This window comes from Aulostomus chinensis, chromosome 5 (assembly GCF_037954235.1).
Source record: "Aulostomus chinensis isolate RoL2024-O1b breed Wild chromosome 5, RoL_Achi_v1.0, whole genome shotgun sequence".
Classification (NCBI taxonomy): domain Eukaryota; kingdom Metazoa; phylum Chordata; class Actinopteri; order Syngnathiformes; family Aulostomidae; genus Aulostomus; species Aulostomus chinensis.
In genome coordinates this window covers 12,900,188-12,915,335 of record NC_141324.1, presented here as the reverse complement: position 1 = coordinate 12,915,335, position 15,148 = coordinate 12,900,188, and the positions used below count along the sequence as shown (strand labels likewise).

The 15,148-nt window shown below is 39.4% G+C and overlaps 1 protein-coding gene across 3 annotated transcripts in view; it reads right to left on the bottom strand.

Annotated features, from left to right (window-relative positions):
- tbl1xr1b (TBL1X/Y related 1b) overlaps nt 1–9,954 on the bottom strand; it is a 28,203-nt gene extending 18,249 nt beyond the window's left edge. Inside the window, exons 1-2 of one of the 3 annotated variants that reach the window (XM_086203210.1) lie at nt 9,718–9,954; nt 7,695–7,756 (exon numbers count right to left, since the gene is read on the bottom strand). The gene's annotated coding sequence lies outside the window, so the exon portion shown is untranslated. Of the gene's footprint in view, nt 1–7,694; nt 7,757–9,310; nt 9,517–9,717 lie in introns of those variants that run through there. The other 2 variants (XM_086203212.1, XM_086203211.1) reach the window with 2 other exon arrangements.
- Between the last annotated feature and the right edge of the window lie 5,194 nt (nt 9,955–15,148).

The window sequence follows — 15,148 nt, the reverse complement described above, 5'->3', positions numbered from 1 at the left end:
CTTTTCTAACTTGACTGCCACAGCACACAGCTGGATCAAATCCTTACCACTCCAAAAGCAAAACATCCTGTCTGCCATGTTATCAACCAAAGCCAACAAGATCAAACAACATCTGACAACAGAGTGAGTGCAATACCAACAATTTTGTTACTAGGACATCAAATTTACAGTGGTCTGGGAGTGGCCTTGAAAAGCAGCAAGCCCTGAGTCTTATGATTTTGGTAGTTTTACTACCTTATAACCGCAGCCATTTTCTTTTAGCTTTTCTCTGGTCATAAGGCTCTAATTAACAAGAAAACGTGAAACCTAGTATCTGGCTTGACTCCTGGTCAGAGAGCCAAGAGGTGGAGAAATTGTTGCATAGATAAGTTTGTAATTGGGTCCATAGAGTGTATTCCTGGATAAACTATGTTTATGTGTTTCTGTAGTGGTTCAGTAATGTTGGTCTTTGAAGAATACTGAAGCACACATAATATAATAACATAACATAATATAAAGCAAAAATGTTTTGAATGAAGTTGTAATAGCAGAACTTGTCGCTCATATTTTCTGAGGTTTGATCTGTGTATTAAATTTGGGTTAAAAGAACATTTCTCCGAGAGTAATGAACCTTTAAATCTGTTGACCCCAGGTACTATAGAAGGCTTACAGATGAGAGATAAACCATTCGGTACCAAAATATCAGTTCATCCTGATTTAATATATCACAATATTAATGTAAAACAAAGACCACTGTTAAATACCACTGAACCCTTGGAGCCCCTTGGAGCCGCTATGCGATGCTCCTAGGAGCACCCAAGTGATGGAGTCTCTTTGCAGCAGACCGGTGAGCTCACCAGTCTGCTGCACGACCAGTGGCAGCTGGCTCTCTTCCAAATAATGCCCTGTCTCGCTACCTAAAGAAGACTACAGATCTCCCTTCCTAACACAGCAAAACAGCTCCCTTGCTTTTGTGTCTTGACCACCGGCGATAGTAAAAGTGTCGAACTGCATATGTCACGCAGGTAAGATGCACAAAGCTGATCGTCTCCTAGGGTGTTTTTTAAATTATTAATATTGTTACATCTGCTTCATGTATCGTGTGACGACACATTCAAAGAAATATAAAGTTACAGTTGAGGCCAAAATTATTATCCCCCCTTTTGAAAACTCTTGATTTCTCCATGGAAATCATCGTCAACAACAAGTGCTTTTAGTGTATTTGTTTCCAAAATAACAAAGACAAAATGTCCACTAACTCTGATTAGGATATTTTATTGATACAATGAGTTGAAACAAGAAAGGGCAAAAATGAGACATCCAGAATTATTAGCCCCCCTGGCCATTAATTGCCAATAGTGTACCCTTTCTGAGTCACAACTGACAACAACCTCTTGGAGTGGTTGGAGAAGTTCTTCACTAGGTTGGCACAGGTCTCGTGAGGGACTTTGACCCATTCTTCCATTGCAAATTGTTTCAGCTGGTCCAAATTGTGTGGTTTCCAAGCATGAACATTCACTTTGAGCACCTGCCACAGACTGTCAATAGGACTGAGGTCTGAGCTCTGTGTGGGCCACTCCAGGACCTTGGTTTTCAGTATCCTTCAGGAACTGTCGGACCAATTTCGACGTATGCTTCGGGTCATTGACTTGTTGGAAGACGCAGCGATGACCTAAGGCTGGACTAAGAGCAGATTACTACATATTATCCCTAAAAATTTCAACACAATGTTCTTTTTCATGATGCCATGCACCCAAACAAGGCTCTCTGTGCCTGAGGCTGCACAACAGCCCCACAGCATAATGCTCCCACCACCATGTTTAGCTGTGGGAACTGTGTTCTTAGGGTTGAAGACCTCTCCCTTTCTTCGCCAAACATACGCAACATCCATGTGCCCAAACAGTTCCAGTTTGGCCTCATTAGACCAAAATGCAGACTTCCAAAACTCATCTTTACCTTTTAACTGTTCATGGGCAAACCTCAGTCTGGCTTTGATGTGGCGCTCTTAAAGTGTTCTTCTGGGACGATGGCCCTGAAGCCCACCATGATGGAGAGCACTCACAACAGTGTTTCTTGAAACATCAACTAAAGAAGAGGCCAGGTCAGCAACAATCATCTTGGCAGATGGCAGGTGTTGTTAGGAAGCCAAATGACTGCACAGGTGTGGTTTAAAAGCTGACTGGTTAATTAGGTGTGTTTTGAAAGCAAAAATTCCCACGGAGGGTAATATTATTGACCACCCCATCATGGGGGGTAATATTATTGACCACCCCATCATGGGGGGTAATATTATTGACCACCCCATCATGGGGGGTAATATTATTGACCACCCCATCATGGGGGGTAATATTATTGACCACCCCATCATGGGGGCAAATATTTTTGATCACCCCATCATGGGGGGTAATATTATTGACCACCCCATCATGGGGGCAAATATTTTTGATCACCCCATTTGTCACTACATTTGATATAAAGCAAGCCTCAAGATGTATTTTATATTCCATAATGTACCAAAAGTTACTAAATAGCATTGGTGAATGATTATATCAAGCTTTATCAATGCTGCAAACACTGGGAAGAAGTTTAGGAAAATGTTCCATAATTCCTCCAATTAGCCCCATCACCCGGTTGTAACTGCTAACCCACATTCCAAAGCATACAGTAACTGTAATTTCAATTTAGCTATAGGGTCTGACTTGCTTAAAAGCAGTAAATTACAGTCACCATACTTTGTTAGTTACAGCATTTCAGTGAGTAGATTCCAGCAGATGTGAAACTCCAAAGAAAAACAAAAATAATATTCAACACTGTGGAGCAGCTTTAGTGTGAGAAAAATCGCTGCTGCATCGCAGCGCATGGTGAACATAGTATATGCTGCGCAGGCGCATTTAAACTGACTTACTCACTCACTCACAGACCACAGCTGTTATAGGGTTTGCCGCCTCTGGCATCAAGCCAGAGTGCACTGTGTGCACTTTTCTATTGCACAGACAGCCCAGTTTAATGAAAAGACCAATTTAGTGCAGTTGTCCGGCACTTTGTCAGGGATGAGCATTAGCAAATACTTTATGAAATAAACAGTCTATCAAGTATTGATTTTGAATTTGATCATTTTTCATGTTAAGAATCTGAATTACAGGAATTTTGAAATTGGTTAACTGAAATTAATAATTCAAAGTTAGAAATGTGACAGTGTCAGGATCAGCATTTACAAATAAGTAGGCTGCCAAAGGTTACAAGGGCATTAGCCAGAGACACATGCACCTACTAGCATATTCAGTAACTTTGAAAGCACAGCTGTATAAAGATGAGTTGTCACATGTTTATTAGAGCTGTTTAAAAACTGTACATGTCAACTGATTTCAATTTTTTGTTATAATCCCAACTGAAATAAAAAAAAAAACACTTGAAATAAATTCTGAACCCTTCTCCCTGCAATCTCAGGCCTACAGCAGCCACGAGATATCACCAGCATTGTTCCATTTCTTGCTCATTAGAGTTGTGGCAGGTTACAATCCTATAAGATCAAGCAGGAGCTTAACGCCCTTGACAATCACCATTTCTACAAAACATATATAACCTAAGGGCATTCTTGAAACTACTGCACATTCAGGGTGTTCATATATTTTACATAAATATCAATAAATACACAAGCAACTGAATAAGGCCAGGCGACTGACCATATACCAAAGTATACCAAATACTAAGTGAAAATTAATTTGCTCTGATATTTTCTTCTTAACAGTCTATCTAATTTTAATGAGTAATGTCAGAGGTGCCGTTCATAATTTTGAAGACATAGAAAAATATCATCTGACTCTGGCGCTTGCCTTGGCCTTACAGCTATATAGCAGGTTTCAGTTTATTGTTTAGCTTTCAAGCGACAACTTCACTGTTTTAGATAACTCTCACTACTCTCATAAACCCCTTTTACATGGCCTGCTAAGGGCAGGAATGTTATCATCCCTCACTATTCTGAATGAAAAGCTCAAAGATGGATTGGGGTGGCAGAGTTGTTTCACCGTTCAGTAAGCCCTGGTTGTCACAGAGCTGAATTGACGTGTGTTGGAGGGAGAGCTGACAACACACTGGCAAAATGTCGGCTTGAATTGGCTAAGTGTAAACAAGCAAAGTGACATAATGATGGGATCTTCTTAAAGGCAATGTGGTGGAATCTCTGTGCAGTGTAGCTTTATTTCACACCAGGCAGCTGTTTTAAGACAAAAAGCTCCAAAAACCAACACACTACCTACTCAGAACTGAACAACAAAGCAATTAGCTAGTGTATCCATTGAAGCATTTAGCAGGTAAAGATGCAGATATTTTTCAAAGAAAAAATAAAGTAGTATACTGTATATTATATGTAAATTCATCAGATAGACAGAAAGAAGCTGTTGTTGCTTCTAGAAGACTAGATTCGATACCCTCCACCATAACAGAAGTATTGTGAGACAGCGATTCCGCGGGAGTCTATATTTCAAGGTAACTACTTAATGATACATCATGATATCTGTAGCCTCTCTACACAGCTCTTTCAAAGCAGGAATATTACACTACTGTTATACTGCCATCTGTATAACAGTACATGGAGATGGAATGGGAGAACAGATCATCACCACTCATGGAGATAAGAACCATGACAAATTTACACCTGTATTAAAGGAAGCACTGAAATAACTCATAATACTGACACTGGAGTTTACAAGTCTGTCTGTAGCAGAACAATTATAAGTTAACACGCTTTATTGTGTTAGCATTAAACTGGCATTGTTTGATTAGTCTTAGACTTACGCTTTTAACTTAGCACCTCTTCAACACAAATGTAAAATAAACAACTCGTTCAAGGATACACAAAATGGCACTGGGGGCATTTTTTTTCCTTTTTGAAGATATGCAAAATTCATTACATTTAGATGCCACTACAGTTCTTGCTGGTTTCATTCCCACTGCTTCAAAACCTCTGGCTGCCATGATCAGACCACAACTCGATTATCACAACTACCATCAGGCACGATGGCTGCAAATACACATACATGAGAGCTGTAGCCACCCTCCTTGCAACTGCTTTTGTGTTTGTATTGAAAACAATGAAGAGAGCAGCATCTTCAACATTAAGGTTGCATGAAATGTGCCCCTTTAAAGAAGTAATTTGCAGAGGTGAAATGGTCTTTGCACAAAACTGGGCTGCAGCTGCAGTAATTGGTGCTACATGATCACAGAAAAGAGAAACCCTACAGCAACCGGAATGCAGCGGGCTCAGTGCCACTCCCAGGCTGTTGTAACGTTGCCGTGTTTAACTGTCGCTCTTGCACTTGCTCTATGCTCAGATGTCCATGTCACCCTGCTGCTTTTGGTGACAACACAGTGGACTGGTTGTTTGAAGCAGTGAAGAGATAATTCGACTCTCCGTTGCAGTGGGTATAGAAAACATGCATAAGTACAATGCACCCCAAGAGGGTGGGTGACACAAAAACAAATCATCTGACGTACTTTTGCCTGCAGTCAAGAAAGGAGCTCTGGGTGCAGGCAACATTTTTCGCATTTACTACTGACTGTAATGACTCAAAGCTGGTTAAAATCAACCATTTACCTTTAAACCCATCAGAAATTACATCCAAAACCCTACAACACACTTAACCATATATGCCAAAACATTTATTTTTTTCCTATAAAACATCAGGTGTGTTTATAATGGCTTAAACAACCAATATGATCCTGACATCCATTACCAAATCAATCTTCAACTATTAGCAGCACTGTGATTCCTTATTTAGCTCCCTTTCAACAGCACAGCACATCAATGTGTTTTAGGGAGTATGCTACTGAGTGCAACTCAGGCCATTATCATCTTTCTGAAATTGGGTAAGAGTGTAGTTGCCATTCAACCCCTGAACCCCAAAGGCATTCTTTGTTCTATGAACCTGAGCTTCACACAATTAATAGCCACTTTTACAGAAACTTCTGATGCTATGCGTGTGAACACAGAACAATGCCACACTGGTAAAACACTGTCTCTGCATACGAATTCATACAACATCCTGCCCTTCTATAATGGACAGGTGATGCTCCAGGGCAGCAGTGTTTTGAAGCAAATGTTCTGTTTGTCCAATTCACATTGGTGTGGTTTACCGGAACAACACTGTGGGTATAAGCTTACAGTTGGGTCATAATGTCAGTCAGCACTCTCCGTCATTCTGCTATTTTCAAAATCCTCTTCACTACATGAAATAATAAATTCCAAACTCGAAAACTGTTGCGGAGGGATGTCCAATTACGCAAAACTACGTTCACACAGATGTCGGCACCATTACTTCCTAAATCAAAACGTCCAATGATCTGTTCTGTCTATGTGTGTATTTATACAGATGGCTAAGAGTGGCATAATATCACTGTCTTGAAAGCACTGTGTAGGAGGGGCTAAAGCGAGTTGTAGCACTGACCCCTCTAATGCACTACCGGCTGCTGTGCCTATTATCAGCAGGGTTTGTTTGTTTTGTTTTTTTTTCCCTTTTTACTTGCTACAGCAGCATTGTTTGTACTGCAGGGTAGCTGTCTCCCAGCCATGAGTTTAGAAGAGTTTTGTTTTGTTTTTTTAGATTCAATTAGGATACCCAGTGTTCTCCTGCTGTTAACATCTTCAATATTTGTGCATACATTATCAGCTGTTCTGCACGTACTGTAATGGTTATACTAACTACAGGATAATTTATTTAAAAACAAAATCTATTTCAATGTAGAAAAACACGATGCAAAGTTCTGCTGGTTTACTCTGGCTCTAAAAGAACAAGGTATTAATTTTTATCCCTTGGAACCCCCAATGTTGGTTTTCTTAGACAAATCTGTAGAGTGTCTTTCATTATACATGCCTTGAGGCAAAAAATAGACCTGTTGGTGACATGTTGTCTGGGGAGTTGCCTTGATTGATTATACATACTACAGGCTTCAACAACTGTTGCTCCACTAAAGATAAAAATTGGACCCAGTATATTTCTGCCATGAGTTTGAGGCACCCTTTCTTCATTTGTAGTGTTGCCTCAATTGAATTAAACAGTGAAAAAAAAAAAAACTCCAGGAAAGAAAAAAGAACTGTGGTGGATATAAAAATCATTATTAGACAATATAACTGAATAACTCCCTATTTTGCTGCAGGATCAAACATCCCCAAAGTGACCACCTCAGAAATATATGCAATATTACCTCTTTCTCATGTGTTGACACATAAACAACCCAGTCAGCACTTAATAAGATGTATCCCATGATAAATTATGGGGCTAGTTTTTAATTTTTGGACCATAATTTCACAAAAAGCGCAAGCCCAGCCAGTGTACTATAGTATTTATTCACAACCTGGGTCCTCCGGAAATACCATGGATATGGGCCTGCTGAGCAGAATGTATTCTATGAGAGGGATGACATCTGTCACAGCTACAGGTGTTTACAGGTATTTCACTTTTAAATATGTCAAAACTGTCAAAATGATGTCTCACCTGGACTTTTAAGATGTAAAAAGGAACATATCTTGATTATAATTTACCAAGCAACCCTGTACTGTACACAGTCCTCCCACTGGTTGGATACAAAAACAATCATCTTGAAGATTGACACTCAGCCATGAGATCAGAAAATAGTATAAATTTTCATCAGCAGAAAAAAAGAGAAGCAAAAGACTTTTACATATGAATTGAAAAACAATATAAGTAAAGATACACCACCCATGTGATCAAGATATCTTCAGATGTGCATCATTGCTCCGTTGTCCTGAAGATCTCTGTCCCTGTAAGAAAGACAAGACAAAATGCCTATCACTCATTGATTAAGACTGCATTTCATTATGGACATCAAATTGTAAGAAAATTATACATAACCAATGATCTTATCTCCTATCTTACGCAATCATTCATTTGAGTCACTTGAGTCGTTACAACTCAAACTAAAATCCATGTACTTTAGTAATCTTCTTTAGACCTTTAAGGCACACCAAACACACTGCATGTTATATGTTAAAATCAGCTTGTATGTGTCTAAGGAAATACAAAGTTTGTCAAATAGTCACTGAACATGGTATCTACATGACACTAATAGGAAGATAAGTTTCATTCAAGTTGGCAATTCAGCAGAGATGTGTCAAAAGTAAAGTTGAACACACAGCTAGAGGAAAGTACTAGGAACAGAGGGGTGTGTCACCAAACAATGAGAGAAACTGGGTCAGCATAGTAAAGTCAAAACAGGCAGTGGATATTTGTGCTCCCTACTATAGAAAAGGACTGTCATTCTACACGTAAAAAATGCAGTGTAATATAAAATGGGAAGATGGGAGGACGTCAAATTAAGAAGAGTTAAATATTAAAAGGCAACCGACATTTTAAATGCAACTACATTCAGTTGCGTCATCCGGTGTGTTTAACCACCGTTTAAGTACAAAATATTTAATATTTCTATTAGGTCTCCTTTGTCCCTCGTTATGCCGTAATGGTTTCGTGTGTGTTACATGCACGCATGTTATGTCACAGTGCTAATCTACCGGTAGCTAAACAAGCAGGATAGCATGGTATGCTAGCAACTTGCGGAAATGCGTTGCCCATCCCCCACACCCGGTGGCGAGTGAATGGGCTGAACAAATTACAGTGTGTAACATTCTGTTAACCGACACGCTATTGGAGGCAGTTAGTCGCCAGCTTCGGGTTGTACCGATGAACGCCTCAAATTACTCATGTAAGAAAACCGTGAATAAAACACAAGGTCTTTTATAATTGAAAACGTAACACCGCATCGTTTTGCTTAGAAGCGCCGCGAGCCAGTCACTGTTTTAATGTGACGATGGGCTCACAATTGTCCACATGTCATGTGCCACAAATAAGTAGATGCTATGTTCCGAAGAAACTGGTTTTTATCATCACTAACATTTCGAGAAATGGTCGGCTACGTATTGCATTCGCCTTAGCACAATGTAGTCGATTACTTAATAAATTCAGCTATTTGTAATCACAGCCACTTTGGCGGTGACACTACTAAGCTCTTGGGAGCTGTAGTGGCGGCCGTACCCGTCACCACACACGCTAGTCAGGCAAGGCGGTCTCAATTTTATTAATTTGGTGTGGGTCATCAACAGTTAGCTACCGCACTAATCCGGTTAATGTTACATGAATTAGTTACATAATAGGTTTACGGTGAACATGACTGCAAAAAGCACGACTATCTCATTTAAAATGGGATAATGTGTACTATGAGACCAGTTCGCCATCATTATAACCCTAGCGTTAAACCTACGCTAACAAGCTCGCTAACATTAGCACGCTAAGCTAATGATAGTGTTGCTGTGATCTCGTACCTACTTGGATTAAACCTCTCAAACAGGCGATATCTTCCACAGATCTTGTATTGAAATCAGACCATGTTATCTTTTTAATCGATTGCAAGACAGATCGTTTTCGTACATATATTTACTATCGTTTGGTTATAATATTAAAGCTAAAGCCAGGCGGTAAGAAGCCAGCAACGGCTTCAGACATTCGACATAGTGGGTGACCTGGCATGCAAAAGTGAGCTGACTGTGACTGTTATTTCAAGGCGCCACTCACTGAAGCTAAATGTATAATATATTCACCGTCTCCTCGATCGAGTAAGGGTAGTTTGCATACTAATGGTAACCAAAAAACCCAACGTTTATTGGTCGTTAACGTATTTTCTATATGCTAGCGAACTGGACAGACACATATCGCTGCATCGGACACTAACCTATTTTCGAAAACCATCAAACAACACCTCGTGGTCTGAAAAAGCTGAAAGCCGTTCCCAGGCGTTCGTTAAAAAATAGTTCCTGGTCCGTATGGTAGGTTCATCGAAAAATTGAGACTCATTTCCTCGTTGAAACCGACCAATGAGACGAAAACGGAAAAAAATACCGAGGCCTCTGGAAGTTTGTCCCGCAGCCAAGTACCAGTCATAACAACAGTCCTCTCCCATCCCCCACTCTACCTCATTTTCGCTTGTGGGGTCATCACTAGCCATGGATTAATGACACCCCACCCCCCCCATCCTTTGCTCAGCCATTCAGACTGGGAAAGTCAACAACAAGCTTACATCATCATTGCAATCTGTGTTTTACACTGATTTTTTTTCTTTGCTGGATACATAATACATAATCACGAATCTCTTTTAATGTTCCCAAATAAGATGAACATATTTATATTGTTCCCTGGCTATTTCAGACTCATGAAACATCAAGGATTCACCCTGACCAAAAAAAAAAAATGGGTTCTGACCTTCAGAATTCAGTGTCTTGTACCCTGTAGTAGAATTTGTGTAAACGTGATTCGTGACTTCTCCATGTAAATAACTATGCTGCTCCCCTCTCTGCTACATTAGATGATGTCACATTATGAAATGGGAAATTGTGTTGCTGATACAACACTTAACTAATTTAACGCCCTCAATCAGTATGTCCTTTGGCAGTTTTGCTGTTCTTTTTGCTACCGTGAGTCTAATAACCTTCAGTGGTAAAATTCTTCATCCTTGAATTGAAAATACAAGAGAACAATTCAAAAATAATATTGTCAGACAAATAATGAATCGATGCCAAAAACATGCCTTGTACATCAAGTCAACATTGATATTGTTGCAGCAGTTCCTCATTTGCATGCAGTCAGATAGTACAAGTGGGAAAGGTGAATATTTATCTCCATATGATCAACTGCTCTGTGATGGTCTACACACACACACACACACACACACACACACAAACACACACACGCACACACATTGTTGTTGAGTGATGATGCGGCTGTAGCAGGGGCTGCTGCAGTCCCAGCCTCTGAGCTGTTTGATCCTCCCACTCAATTATTTCAGTGCTCATCTGGCTTTTTGTCGATATCCTTGCAACTCTTGGTGTAACATTGTGTGCCGCACATTCACAAATATGGACTGGCAATAGGGTATCAGAGAGCATCACGTCGGTCAAAAACTGTGAGGATGCTTTTGATTGCACAAACATTTGCACTGATGACTTTTAATTCTATGTAAATGCTGCACAAGTAATTTCATTTAGGTTCAATGATGGGCGTTTTCCCTCATTCTGGTGTTGGCTTTTTCTCATCAATCCAGGGGAAAAAAACAAAAACATTCTCTACACTTACACTGTGTGCGAATGTTCAGATGCCAGCAGTGAAATGTGAGGTAAATTTCTTCCAATACCAGGCTTTACACATATGTAATTCACTTTATGCAGAAATATTGTCTTTCCTCTTCTCAGCAGATAAAAATTCTATCCATTTTTATATGCACATACATGTAAATGCTGTAAGTGTATGGCAAACATGTCAGTTTCTATTTATAAAATACAGATCTGCTGCCACAGAAGCTCCATTATTCAGACATCTCAATAAAAATAGGTCTTTGCACAGTTTCCATCCATAAATGTGAGATGAGAAAGAGTACAGCAGTATGGTATCCGTGTGGGGGTGGGGAACTAATCCACAGGACAATAACATGAGGTTGCTATGGATGTAAGCATAGCGGCAACACTGATAAATATGTGCTGGACCTGTTGGCATTGTGTAATTGCTTGGATACAGCAACAGAGGTGGCAGAAAGCTTCATCAGCCGCCTTAGCAACAGCCATGTTACCCATTCATGTTTGTATGCACGAATTAGTGTGTAAAGAAGAAGGAAAATTAACTGTTGATGAGAGATCAGCAGTTAAATGCCGCAGAATATATGCTGCATGTTTGAGTTTCCCTTGTTGCAAGCGGACATGCACAAAATAGGAACTGCGGATGAATTATTGGTTTTTCCCGAGTAAGAGTGCAGACTTTAACGCTGAACCATGATGGAAACACAATACATTATTTACTGCAGCCTTTGCCAATTTTATTAATGAACTTGAAATATTTCCTCTTAAATGTCTTATTTCTCTGAAATCCTTTGAAGTCAACCAGGTCATGATAAAGAGTTCTCTAAATTGTGTTTAAATCATTTGCAAAGATGATTAATCTCTTGAATAGATGAATGATAACAAGATGCCATGTTCACAACACCGATGTATCTGGTGTTGGGGGTCAGTAAAAGGTCACCCAAAACCCTCCTGATTTGTCAACATCACAATGCCACAGATGTCAAAGGACAGTTATTTTGCAAGCTGACTGTCACACTGCTGCAAAGCAACAGGTTTCACTTTAAATTGCACTAGAAGTTTGTGCCATCAGTTTGGCTCCACAGATCGGATGTGGTTCGGAACATTCATCTGCCAACGAATTAGTGGGTGTCACAGCTTAGCAAGCCTATGTTTTTTTATTGCGATATTGTTTTTGGTTAGATTGGGTTTTTGTACATAAGGGAAAAGAAACACATCCCCAGCAAATGACAGCAAAACACATACACAAAGCTGACATGAATTTTACATGTATGCATTAGTTATGCTTACGTTTTGCTGTCATTTATGGTCACCATTGCAACAATAAATGGTAACAAACTGCATTTTCTTGTTGTATTTTTTGATTTTGACTGTTTACAGACGGATGTGCAAACGCAGTATCGCAATGTTACCATGTAGACTGCTAACAAGAACTTTAACTGTCATCTAACTTCTTGAAAAATGTTCAGGTCTTCGTAATCATTCATAACAAAGTAAGCAAAGAGTAGAACACCTCTTTCTTTTCTTTCATGAATAAACATTTAGGACTGGAAAAATAACTGATAAATTAGCTGTTAGGTTTGGCAAAATAGTTACAAATTTTGGATTAATTAATTGTAGAATAAAATAATGCATTCAAAAAACTTGAAATTAATCATACCTTTGTCCCCATCCATAAATTTACCTTAAAAATCGAATATATAATAAGAATTCAAACTTTTGACTTCATCTGTTCATTTATTCACTCATTTACTAAAATTTATTTAAAGTTAGATATATTTTAAAAAAAAATTCTCATGGCCAAAATTGATAATTGTGATTGATTTTAGATCGATAAAAAATAATTAAATAGATTTTTTGAAGTGATTGACAGCGCCATGCACAATGGACAAATAGTGACTAAAACATTTAGGGAAACAACTTTTGTTCCACCCCTCTTTCTGACACCCCAGGCCAGCAAGAATTTCCAAGTTGGCTTCTATACAAGACTGCCAGTGGAATATTGTCATTTTTGGAATAAAGTGGGAAAAAATAGAATTATAGTGCGGCAACATATTGTCACTTCTTAGCGTGACAATTCTCTGGACCATGTTGCTAGGTTTTGCACATAGGAAGCTGAAAACATCCCTGTTCTCCAGTGGTTTCCTGTTAATCAGACATTCTCCTATTGAACATTTGTTATTGACAGTCAGGTATGCAGGTGTGCTCTGACAGCTTTTGTGGAGAAATGAAACAAAATTCAAGAAGCCTTAATTGATTCTATGAGGGAAGGAGATGCACTGCATTACTCTATGGTGGATAACACACACTCTTATGCATAGATACATATGAATGTACTGTGATTATTTTGTTCATCATATTATTTATGAAGACAAAAGCATCAAATGAGAGATCAGAAATATATGCACATAACAAAGTCTCAATCCTCCACTCTCTACACTGTATCAGCAGAGAAATACTGATGACACTCCACTACATCATTGGATAAATATTAATAGCTCTGCTTGTGTTTAGGGGATGGGCTGCGACTGCAACACATTTGATATAAAATTCATCATACATACATCCATGATGCATTGAGATAATGAGCGACAGGAAAAACAAGAAAAGGGAGCAAAGGAAGGGACTGCATCTCGGCTTTACTGCCTGCTCAGCAAGAGCTATTTTTAGATCCACAGAAACAAAGAAGCAGAATCGCCTTTCATCCCCTCTGCAACTATGTTATTTCACCTCCAAATGTCGTATTCAAAGACAATCTGCTCATCATTGTGGCTATGTTTGGGCAACACCTCAAATAAATATGAATATTTTTCCATCTGCAATTGAGTCTTTTTTTCCCTCCTGCTGTATTTGTCCATATTTTCCTGCTGTATGCAGAGAGTCTGCTATTTTTTCAAGGCTACTTCTGAGGCCAGGCTTTTAATTAAAGGGGAAAGCATCCGATCTAAGAGACTGGAAAGAACTCTGCAGTTCTTCAGGCAGATTGCCTTGTAATATTGTCTGGTCATCGGCTGGATGAGGCGTGCAGGAGGCAGTGCAAGTAAAGTGGCAAGCATTGGACTCTCCTAGAAGAATCTGATCTGCTGTCGGTGTTTCATAATCACATGCACCAAGAGGGATTAGCAGTGACTGCAGCCAAGATGGCTCATCTGCGAGGGGAAAATCCCCCAGCTGCTCAGACCAGTTCCGTCGTGGAAAACACTACCTTCACAGAGGACATACCATCAGAAAACATGAAATATATTTTCTGAATGTATCATGTTTCCTATTTCATGTTACATTATTACAGAGTTATCACATAATCTGCAATTCTGACCTAGTTTTTCCTGCACCATGTGACTGCTAGAAAAAAAAAAAGCAATCCATGCTCCTAGACTGTCTAAAAAATGCATTGTTCCTGTGAACCCTGTGAATCTTTCAGGTAAAAATGAAAGGAAATGACATTTACAATGCATCTGCCACAACCAAATAAAAACAAAAAGGAGATATTTAAAACTGCTGACCAAAATGTTGGCAGCCTTATCCTTCCAAAGGTGTACTTTCACACAAAATCGTCATTTTACGTAACTAAACGATTCACCACAAAAAATATTCTGTTCATCAGCCATTGACCTCCAAACCAGGGAACTCCCTATTTGGTATATGTTTCTCCAGTTTCTGAGGCTGCAGTGACACCTTGTGGCAAAAGTTAGTAAGTCACAGTGTTTGTTGCAATGGCCTTCACATTGTTTACACATACTGTACATTTGTAGCATGGAAAAGCAGAGGTGTCTGAAATACGTGCTCCTGTATTCCTCCCTAGTTGTGCAGTAACAAACATAGCAACAGGCCCACACCGGAGCTACTCTGAGCAAGTTATTTAGGAGGTACAGTCAAGATTCATTGTACTGGGGACCCATTCTTTTTAAGCAAGATGACATTGTGCAGGGAACTCATATTACTTACACAGGTATGGCAGGCATCTTGTTCACTTGGGGTAAGTGTTTAAATAAGAGGTGGCCAGCTGCCGTCCCCGGAAGCCCAGAACATGTTGGAGAG